Source organism: Panthera leo, chromosome D1 (assembly GCF_018350215.1).
Source record: "Panthera leo isolate Ple1 chromosome D1, P.leo_Ple1_pat1.1, whole genome shotgun sequence".
Classification (NCBI taxonomy): domain Eukaryota; kingdom Metazoa; phylum Chordata; class Mammalia; order Carnivora; family Felidae; genus Panthera; species Panthera leo.
In genome coordinates this window covers 1,487,830-1,499,718 of record NC_056688.1, presented here as the reverse complement: position 1 = coordinate 1,499,718, position 11,889 = coordinate 1,487,830, and positions in this window count along the sequence as shown.

Genomic DNA, 11,889 nt, shown 5'->3' with positions numbered 1-11,889 from the left:
CAGGAAATGACAATTAATGTAAGTAATATATAAATAAATTATATAATTATGGTGACAATGTTATTTTATTCTGTTGTCAGTGTTGACTTTTCTAAATCGTATATGAAGTATACATATATATATTTTTTTTTTCTTTTGCTCAAATAAAAACTTTGAAAGAAAGTATTTGGTTTCTGGGAATTTTTTCATGAAAAACTGTATTTTGAAAATAGTTTTGGACCTACTCCTAAATAAAGAGTCTCTACATGACTGAGGTGTGAATGGGAATATGGCAAATGGGAGAGGTCATATTTGCCTTGGCCACTTATCTAAGGCTACCTAAATCCCTGGTCTCAAGGCAGGAAAGCATTCTCTGGACTGCGTGTGACCCCGAGGGGCACGCCCAGTGTACGACCATGCGCCTGGAGAGAAAAGATGTAATGGGAACTTCCTGGTCTCCTGTGATTCCCACTGTGGCTCAAGTCTCCCCGTGTGGGCCTTGTAATTACTGTGTCACCTTGACAAGGCATTAAATCTAAGCTTCCCCAAATTTAGTAAAAAGTATTAGAAAGTGTTACCTTCTTTCAAGGTTTTTATTCATTGAGAAAACAAGATACACGATGAGCACGTCACGCTGGTAGCTTGTTCTGCCTAGTGTCGATTTTGTTCGCTGCCTTGACCCACACTTTCCCTATTTCTGGATTGCATATACGCATGTTAAAGTTCCAATTCGTATGATACGGGTTTGTGGAATGCTTGTAGCTTTCCATTTATTTGCACACCATCACTGCTGATGGCAAGATCCAAGCAATAGTGAATCCCATTTAAGCTCAGATGATCCCTTTTGATTAGTGGGAGGAACTGAGGTCAGAAAATATGAGGAGCAGATCGATTCTAGATGGGGATGGAGTTCTCTGTCCTTCAGGGCTTAGATCCATTCTCTAGTAAGTGCTTTTTGAATATAATAATCCTGGCATTGTCTTTGCAAGGCACAGGGTCAAGCCATTCTGAGAAGGAATGTTATTTCCCCTCAGCAAACTACACGCTGGACATCCTTCAAAAGAAGAAACTTCCCCACGGGATTAACATCAAAAGAAAACAGTGGTATCTGGGTTGGATTGTCTTTGGCCTTAGGTAATTCAGGGGCAGCCATTTCCCTTAACAGATGAGTGTGTTGGAGTAAAAGCCAAGAGCGTGCCCTTCTCAGTCTCAGCGGCACTCGTGACAAATGCCTCCACAGATTTACAGGTGGACCCTTCCTCCCTCTACCTCTGTTTGTGCTGCATCTTTAAATTTTGTTTAACAAATCCTTAGAATGGGAACCGTGTGCCAGGCACTGTTCTAAGTGATGCATGCGCGTGCGTGCACGCGCACACACACACACACACACACACACACACACCTCACTGCTTTCATCCCAAGCTCCAGGCAAATGCTGTCTTTCTCTTTTGTTTCAATGAAAAGACCAAGGCACCGAGAGGTAAACCCAACTCGCCTGAGGCTACACAGTCTTGGAGGTGAAATTCAAAGCCAGTCAGTTTGACTCCAGAATCTGTGTTATTAACCACCACAAACCCTGCCTTTTAAAATCATTACGTGGAGAAAAATCAAAGTACCCACTCTGTACCACTTTGTACCTCCACTTGACCTCTCAGTTACAAGGTCTTTAATACATCATAAGGATTCTTTGTCCAGTCCACGGAGTATCATTTTGCTTTGGGAAATGTAGTAGTGTTATCTTGCTAATGACAGAGAGCAAATACCCAAGACTTGGAAATGACGATTGTCTTTACGATACAGTGATTCACATTGTCTAGTAGATCCTCTGGAGGACAGCTGATTTTACGAGGGTGAGCACCTCTGACTTGGCACCGACCAGGCTATCCATAAATCTGTAAAGATAGAAATAGTATAAAAATGGCAATAATGCAAATTGTTCCTTTCTGTAGCAATGCAAATAAATGTTACCTCTTAGAAATTTAATTGAGGGGCTCCTGGGTGGTTCAGTCAGTTGAGCTTCTGACTCTTGATTTTAGCTCAGGTCATGATCCTGGGGTTGTTGGATCGAGCCCCATGTCAGGAATTCATTCTCTCTCTCTCTCTCTCTCTCTCTCTCTCTCTCTCCTTCTGCCCCTTCCCTGCTCGTACTCTCTCTCACTTTCTAAAATAAAAAAATAAATATAATTGATTTCTGCCTTGTAGAAGAGACAACCCCAAACATTACATTTCATAGCCCTATAAGATAAATTCATTATAGGGTCGTCTGGGGGGCTTAGTCGGTTAAGTGTCTGACTCTTGACTTCGGCTCAAGTCATCATCTCATTGTTAGTGGGTTTGAGCCCTGTGTCAGATTATGCTGACAGCATGGAGCCTGCTTGGGATTCTCTCTCTCCCTCTGTCTCTGCCCCTCCCCTGCTCTCTCTCTCTCTCTCTCTCTCTCAAAAGTAAACTTTAAGAAAAGAAAATTCATTTCAGCATATCTTACTGCATATGTATTTTTCAAATCCTTCTTAAAACCAATTCCCTCGCTAGTTAGTGAGTTGGATAATATCTCCAACGTGTTCATCTTTTATGTACACAAAAGACACTTTTAACTTTTTTGAAAATTACGCTTCGGCGCTAGTTAGCCAACAGGAAGGAGCAGAGGCTGCCCACCATTGGGGCCACCAGGTAGAGAAGCCCCCATGCCAGTAAAGCAAATCCTCAACCCAGACAGAACCAGAAGCTAGTCTTCCTGATCCTGTCTCCCTCCTGCCCTCTAATGTAGCGAAGGACGTCACCACTGCAGAAGAGAAGGGAAAAGCGTGCCACTTCTGGGTGGCAGTCAGTTTGCCAGTTCACTTGTGTTGCCTTCGTTCATTCACTGAAGAATATTTATCATCTGCTGGATTCTCGACCCCGTGATGGGTATGAGGAGCCCAGAGAGAACTAGGAGAGTCTCTGCCCCCAAAGGCACAAAAGATGACAGACCAGATTGCCATGTTGTCAAGTGGGTAGAGTAACTGAAGTTTAAGCACAAGATGGAAAACTCAGTCAGTCTCTGCCCAGAAATTCAGGGACACAGAATGCCTGCTGTGGAAAACAGTATCAGAGCTGTGCTTTGAAATACGAGAGAACGTTGTCACGCAGCAGAGTGTTCGGCTGAGGGGACTGAGAGCAGCGGCAGAAGCCTCTTCAGAGGCCCCCGATGCACAAAGAGTAGCTTTTACAAAATTGGAGCGTGAAATATGAAGGAAGGAATGACAAGAGTTGAGACAGCAGATCATGAAGGACCTTTCCTGCCATGCGTTTGACCTTTGTCTCGTAAATGACATGGCCTTATTGGAGGGGTTTAAAATGGAAATGAGCAAACTGCATACAGAAGATTTTTTTATACATTTTTTTAATGTTTTTTATTTTTATTTTTGAGACAAAGAGAGACAGAGCATGAGCAGGGGAGGGGCAGAGAGAGAGGGAGACACAGAATCCGAAACAGGCTCCAGGCTCCGAGCTGTCAGCCCAGAGCCCGACGCGGGGCTCGAACTCACGGACTGTGAGATCATGACTGAGCTGAAGTCGGACGCTTAACCGACTGAGCTACCCATGCGCCCCTAGAAGATCTTTTGTGATGGAAGTTTCAAAAGTAGATCCGAAGGAATTAGGGCTAGATGCAAAGGAGAACAACTTCTCTGCTATCACCACTAGACCATGCGAGAGAAGTGAAGTCATGGGGAGGGTGGAAGTGACGTTCAAGAGGGGATATTATAACAGCTACAAGAGAGAATTAATAGAGTCTGGTGACTGCTTTGCCTGTGGGTTATGGCTGAAACGGACTAATAGAGGATGACCTTTAAGGATCTGGTTTAAGAAATTATCTTGAATAGGGAAGAGACCAGGAAAAGCGGGTCGTGGAGAGGGTAGTGATGTGGTTGGTGCAGTGGAGATCATTGGATCTGTTGAGTCTGGGAGCCTCAGGACATTCAGAAGAGGATGTCCGATAGACAATGGTATGGCATCCAGGCCCAGTAAAAAGGTCTGGATATTATGTGTACATAAATATGACTTCCAAGGAGCATTTTTGTTTAAGGCCATATTGGAGTAATTCTTTTTTTTTTCTTCTTAAGATAGTGGTTATTGCGTCTATTAGGAAGCAAGAGGATTTTTCTGGGGTCTCTTTCTAGGATTTGTGGCTGGGGCTTTTGGATGCAGAATCTCTACCTTGCAAATTGCTCAGGATTTAGTACCCTCAAGGTCCTTCTGACATAAGCATTTGACCGTGGAGAATTTCCCTTTTCCCCCCATTTGTTCTGGCTAGCTGCTCACTTGTGCTTTCATCCTTAATTTAGCTTCAGCTCACTGTGTGCGTGCATGTGCGTGTGTGTAGCAGGGCTGGGGGAGCCCTAGAGATTTCCGATATTTCTTCAAGCCCAAGAAAGCATGGAAAAGTAAGCTTTAATAAGTGTGAGGTTGTCTTACAGTGAAAGGACCCTTTGGAGTACATCATCTGCTAGGTCGCAGGAAGTAAAAGTGTGGCTTTTCTCTTGACCAGCTGCGAAAATCTTGGAAAGTAGAGATGTCAGCAGTGAATTGTTGTATAAAGTCCTTAATATTGATAAGTTAGGAAGTTTGCACTGTGATTCACTGTCTGATCTGAAACAAAGGTAATTGACCTCTTTGAGTCTCCAGGAAAACCGTAGATGTCTCGTAGGTCTGTTCTGAGGGATACTGTAGGCGAAGTTCCTGACACTCCGTAGTTCCTCACCTGAAGCTTGTTTCCTCCCATCTCAACTGCCCCGACCCAGAATCTCCCAGACTTGCTGCTCCCCTCCCCCATAGGCATGTTCACACCCAAGAACCTCTCTTTCAGGAAAGGCAGGGAGCTCACCGGGCCCCTCTTCCATTTTCTCCATGTTTCCTTCATCCCCAATTACTAAAGACCATTCAAAGTTAGAGTCACCTAATTTTGTTGTTATCACTCTAGATCTCCATTTTTTCATGAATAATAATGTTTATTATATGCCTAGAAGTTTATATGTATCTTCTGTCACATATCAAGCTCACAGGACAGATTTTTATTGCCATTTCTAGAATGAAAATGAAAAGGCATAGAGAAGACAGTAGTCTCTTTGGTGTCACAGAGCTAGTAGGTGCCAGACTAAGACTGGAACGGAGGGCCGTTCAGCCCCAAACTCATGCTCTTTTTCGTTCGGCACTCTCCTTCTCTTGGCTGATAATCTTTCAACTAACAAGGAGCATGATCTCATATTGTTTGGTCCCATTACTAACGGCAAGATAAAATAGTCAATAAGTTATCATCCAAACCAAAAATTCTAGTCTTCTTTTGTGCTTTTTTGGAGCAGCCAAGTTCGCAATAAAGTATCTTAAGGGAGATGTGAAAATAAGGTTCGAAGAGAAGTTTTTCCACTTAAGCTCTGAATTCATGACTTAGAACAGCATGTTCCCCTCTCGTCGCTGAATAACATACAATTTTGAAAAGAAACAAGGATTGTGAAATGTGTTTTGGGACACAAAGGTATCACGCTGGGCGTTTATGCTCAGAACGTTAGAGTTGGATTTTTTGACAAGCACTCAGGAATTCATGGCCAGCAGGATTTTGCTAACTTTTTCAGGAATTGGAACGTTGACTAACCTTGGTGAATAAGGAGGCTTTGTGGATTTCTGAATCTTAGTGATGCATAGTGACTGCTCACAGATATGTGTCCTAACTGGGTCACATCTGGGCAGCATGAGTGAAGGAAACGAACAGGAAAGGCTGGACTTGAGAAGGGAAGACAGAAGTCAGGGGTCTAAAATCGATGAGAGCTAGCTGCCCCCCAAGCTGAAGCCCCCCAAACTGAAGCCTGATTATCAGACAGACACCAGGTTAAGAGACACATAGAGGATTCAGTTTTCAAGAATGTGAAAGCTCGAGAGATAACATTTGTGGGACAGTTAAGTCCAGGCTCAGAAGGGTTTACTAACAGACGAGAGGCAGACACTGCAAACTCGTGTTCCTGTTTGTTTGGGTTTTGATTCGACGACATTTGCATTATCTCTGCCACTTAGTTTGCCTATGGACTTGAGCAAGTGTTTTAACTTTCCTGAGCGTCAAGGTTTTCACCTGTGAAATGAGGGTACTGATCTTGACCTGCAGTGCATGTGTAATGCCAAGACATACTCCGTGTAACACATGGGATGCATAGTAGATGATCGATATGCAGTTTCTTCCTTCCTTAAAGAATGGTTCTGAATAGACATCTGTTTGTATTACACGTGCTGGAAGACCCAAAGACATTTATTACCTAAAACTATATAAAATAATGGAAGTTCAGGGCCCTTGATTCCATCTTTGTCGCGGTATAGTTTTAATGGAGAATAAACTGGAACAATGCCACCAGTGAGGCTGTGAGTCTGCCGTGCCTTGGTAGCTATCCAACCTTCCTTCTAGCTATGACTACAGTACAAAACTTCATTTTGTCATTCTTACATAATGTGACCCCTCCAAAGAAGTGTCAACATTAACAACTCATGACTCAGAAGAAAGTGAGGCATCTCAGAGCTGTGGCGAAGCAATGCCTGGGACCGCAGGTCCACAGATTTGTCAGGGCAGTGGGCATTACTGGTTTCAGGTATTTGAGAAAAATGTGAAGAGACCTACTCCCCAGAGTAAAGCACTTATGAATTCTAGGGTTCAAGCAAAGATATGTGGATAGCAAAAGAAGAGGCCATTCAGCCAAGGATGTATTCCCAAGACTTTGATCTCTTACAGAGCCACATAAGCCATAGGTTGGAAACAACTTTTCCACTGAGAGTCTGAATATAATATAACATGGACAATGGCCAGATCCTATATAAAAATAGAACTTTGACCCACAATCCACAGCAACCTGCCAAGGAAACCCATTCTCTTATCTACAATAAACAACTCAGAAGCCAGCCCACTCATCAAATTTGCAGGAAGCCCAATTGTTATCTCTAGTAATAATCCAAGAATCTAAACAGTCACTTCTGTGACAATCAGTCCACAATGGCCAGGACTTAACTGACAACTGATAGCTTCTCTAATTCATTCCCTGTTTCCAAGTCCAGACTAGTCAGAAAAAGCCAAATACGCGCTCCAAACAAACAGCATGGGGGCCCGGCTTCTAGTTAGCTCACCTCCAGCCTCCTCATGCCAACAGCTCTGATCAAGGTGTATGTGAAGCCTTTTCTCTTTCTACAATAACATTTCCTGCTCTTCTGTCTGCCGTTGCATGTCTGCCAAAACACAAGTGATGGTGGCTGACTCCCTTGTTACCACCAGCTCTGAACAAATAACCATTTCTTATTCTCATTTGGTTGGTCTTCATTTATTTCCACACCAGGCAAAAGTGTGCCAAGTCCCAAAGAGAGAACTCACCCTTAACTGCAGACCAGCTGGATTCCATATTTCTCAATTGACAAGATTCAATGCCATGTCCTGCCTTTTCCCTCCTGCCTGTCCTTTCTCTATGTACCATCCCTTTCCTTTCTCAGTTCTTTTCACTTGTGTCTGTAGTCCTTCAGGTGCTCCTTCTAGTTTGCTGGGATGATTGTAATGGCCCGTAACCCCATCGACCTCACTTTCCTCACATTCTGATCTACCTCAACCACTGCTACCAGATAAATCTTCTAGAACGTAGTTCTGGTGCTGTCACATACCTAGCCAGGAACTCTAACTGGGGAAGTGCTCAGTCTAGGAAGACGAGTGATCTGGATCAAAATCCCAGCAAGTTATTGTATAGACATTAACAATTGCATTCTAAAGTCTATACGGAGAGGAAAAAGACCCAGAATACCCAGCACAATATTTAAGGAGAAAAACAAAGTTGGAGCTGATACTACCTGATTTCAAGACTTACTTGAAAGTAAGTCAGTGTGGTATAAGAGAAAGAGAAGATACATAGATCAATGGAACAGAACAGAAAGCCCAGAATAGACCCACATAAACATGGTCAACTGATCTCTGGGAAAGGAGGGAAGGCAGTGCAATGGGGCAAAGATAACACTTTGAGCAAGTGGCACTGGAACAATGGAGGTCCACACGCAAAAAAAGTGAATCCAGGCACAGGTCTTACACCTTTCACAAAAATGAATGGATCACAGACCTAAGTGGGAAACATAAAGTATAAAACTCCCAAAAGAAATCACAGGAGGACACCCAGATGACCTTGGGTATAGAATGACATTTTAGATACAACAGAGGCACAATCCATGAAAGAAAGAATTGTTAGGTTGGATTTCGTTGAAACTAAACATTTCTGCTGAGTGCGAGACAGTGTCAAGAGAGCAGGAAGACAAGCCATAGACTGGGAGAGAATATGTGCAAAAGACACACCCGATTAAAGGACTATTATCCAAAAGATATAAAGAACTCTTCAAACTCAACAATAAGAAAACAATCCCAATGTAAAAAGCCTTTAAAAAGCCAAAGGCCTTAACAGACATCTTATCAAAGGGAATACAGAGATGACAAGCATATGAGAAGATGTCCCACGTCACGTGACATCAGGGAGATGCAGATTAAAAATGACGAGACTCCACCACCCACCTATTGGAATTGGCCAAAATCCAGAACACTGCCAACACCAAATGCTGACAATGATGTGGAGCGATAGCAACTCTCATTCATTGCTGGTGGGAATGCAAAAGGGCATCATTTGGAAAACAGGTAGTTTCTAACAAAACTACACATACTCTTACCATATGATCCAGCAATCATGATCCTCTATACTTACCCAGAGGTGTTGAAAACTTACGTCCCCGCAAAAACCTCTACGTGGATGTTTCTAGCAGCTTTATTCATAACTTTCAAAACTTGGAGGCAACCCAGATGTCTTTCCATAGGCGATGGAACTGTGGTCCATCCAGACAGTGGGTATTATTCAGCACTAAAAAGGAATGAGCTTTCAAAACGTCACAAGACAGAGACTCGCATGCATATTTCTAAGTGAAAGAAGCCAATCTGAAGGCTATATACTCTATGTTCTCAACCACATGACATTCTGGAAAAGGCAAAACTATGGGAACAGTAAAAGGATCAGGTTGCCAAGGGGGTGGAAGTGAGGGGAGGAATGAATACAGCACAGAGGACTTTTAGGGCGGTGGAAATGCTCTCTGTATGATACCATAATGACAGATGCATGTTATACGTTTGTCCAAACAGCAAGAGGAACCACATGTAAACTGTGGACTTCAGGCGACCACGACGTGTCAGGGCAGGTTTATCGGTGATGACCAGTGTACCTCTCTGGTGGGAGATGTTTACAACTGGGGAGACTGTGCATGTTTGGAGGCAGGGAGTATGTGGAGAATGTCTGTACCTTCCCTCAATTTTGCTATGAAACCAAAACTTCTCTGAAATAATAAAGTCCTTTTTAAAAAGTCAGTGTGAGTGGGTCCCTGGGGGCTCAGTCGGTTGAGCATCCGACTTCTGCTCAGGTCATGATCTCACGGTTCGTGGGTTCGAGCCCTGTGTCGGGCTCTGTGCTGACAGCTCAGAGCCTGGATCCTGGCTCGGATTCTGTGTCTTCCTCTCCCTCTGCCCCTCCCCTGCTCATGCTCTGTCTCTCTCTGTCTTAAAAATAAATAAAACATTAAAAAAAATTTTTTTTAATAAAAAAAAAAGTTAATGTGAGAAAATGAAGTGGTCCTTCTCCTAAAACCCTAATATTCCATGGATAGGATCTATTGAAGAGAAGCAGCCCATATAGATGTTAATTTACTCTCCAAGATAGAAAGAAATTTGAAACTTACTTGTCTCTATATTTATATCTATCCTTACAAGAAGCATTTCTTAAAAAAAAAAAAAAAAAAAAAAAAAGGTGACCCTGGCTAGGAGTCACTGAAGGAACCCTTCCCAGACTTGCACACAAAATGAAAAAAAACAAAAGTTGTGACATTGAAAACAAAGTTGCCTCTTTAAATGAATTGTTCAGCTGCTTCTAGAGGCTGTGAAGTTATGTTGGAATAAAGGCCCATCTTTGTCTTTGGAAACCTCGGGAACTCTGGTAATTGGAAGGAACTAGAAAGGTATTTTTTGTTCCTCACATGTGCACTCGGGCACAGGACACTTACTTCTATCACTGTCTTCTCACTAGACAACATGAAGCTATGTCTCTACTGGATGAGTGTTGACTTGGAAAGAGAGAAAAAATTGTGTCCCATTTCATAACCATCCCAGGCACCTCCTGTAGGAGAGCTTAATGAAAGAGGGGCTCAGACGTGGTGGAATCAGCAAATTTCACTCTTGAACCACCCTTGGAAAAAAAATTACATACAGGCATAAATTGGGGCCAGTTGGCTCAAAATGAACATTTCCAGAATGTATAGGTCAGGCTCTAGGAAGTGTAACAGAGCTTTCTTTCCACAGTTAGTTTGGCAAAGCCCGTTTTCTTGTCTTCTTTTTTTTAATGTTTATTTATTTTTGAGAGACAGCACCAGCAGGGGAATGTCAGAGAGAGAGGGAGACACAGAATCCGAAGCAGGCTCCAGGCTGTGAGCTGTCAGCACAGAGCCCGACGTGGGGCTCAAACCCACAAACTGTGACATCATGACCTGAGCCGAATTCGGACGGATGCTTAACCAGCTGAGCCACCCAGGCGCCCCAGCAAGTCTGTTTTCTAACAGAAAGATGGCCGTGCCCCCACCGTGCTGTCGCCCCTGTGACCATCACATCAGAAAACGTGCTTCTCAGGCGTCTTTTCCATCGGTCGGAATATGCTGCCTGTCGGAGTACCACTCAAAACTTCAGTTCATGTTATTCTGTTTGCATAACTGGAATATTTATGCCAAGAACATTACAAAACACTCTCCTTCTTTCCATAATATCAGAGTTGCCCGGAGCCACATAAAGGCCGTTGCCACCACCCAGGAATGTCAGTGATGGATTTCAACATTTTTACCACTCACATTGGGTGATCTGAGTCATTATGCTCTCAGAAATGAAGAAAGACTGAGCCATCCACGTGCCCATGTTATCTGTTCCTAATCCCGTTTTCTGTTCTGGCTCATCTTCCAACTAAAATGTTTGGAAGTTTCTGGGGCAAATACTTGTGAAAATTAGCATATGTGGTCAGATTTCAACTATGAAAAACATACATTAAAAAAAAAAACCTGTAAGCAACATGCTTTATCCTATAATTCAAAGGAGATATGTTGCCTTATAAGTACTCCTTTCTGGCTGGTGAGATTCACAATTGTGGAAAAAAGTGGATACAATTTTCTAAATTCCCCCTGATCATCATGATGTAAAAAATTAAAACTTAGAAGGAAGTACAGTAAAGCGTTCATTGTGTTTTTCTCTTTGTGGCATGACTATTTATGATTTCTTTTCTACTTTTAACTTTTTGTATATTCTGTATTTTCCTATAACAAAAATATGAAATTTTATTGAAAGACATAAAACTTTATTTTAAACACTCTGTAGAAACATGGCTTCCCATCACCAGCAGAATAAACTGACGTCTCAGCTGGAGACTAACGGGTTTCCACGAATGAGCTCCAACCTGCCTGCCCACAACTTCGTTTTTCACTTTTCATTACTACCCTTCACACACTTTTTATTTCAGTAAAAATTAATTCTGTCTTTTCCCAAACAGACGTTCAAATTTCTTGACTCTGCACAGTTGTTTCTTCTGTTTCCAGACTTTCCTCCGTGTCCGCCCCTCCGTGGCTTTCTTTCAGTGGGCTTTTCCTGGAGGAAACATCTTCCCTTATGCATAATTCCCACACACCTCCTCTCTTTATTCCGTGCAGAGCTAATTATGCAGGAATCACCTCAGCTAGATGGCACCCTTCCTGTCTTTCTTTCTTCATTCCTTCATTTCATCTCCCCCTTCCTTGTTTCCTCTTTTTAAATAGATAATTCGGTCACGTTTTCTCTGAATTTCTCTTTTGCTTATTACCTCCAAA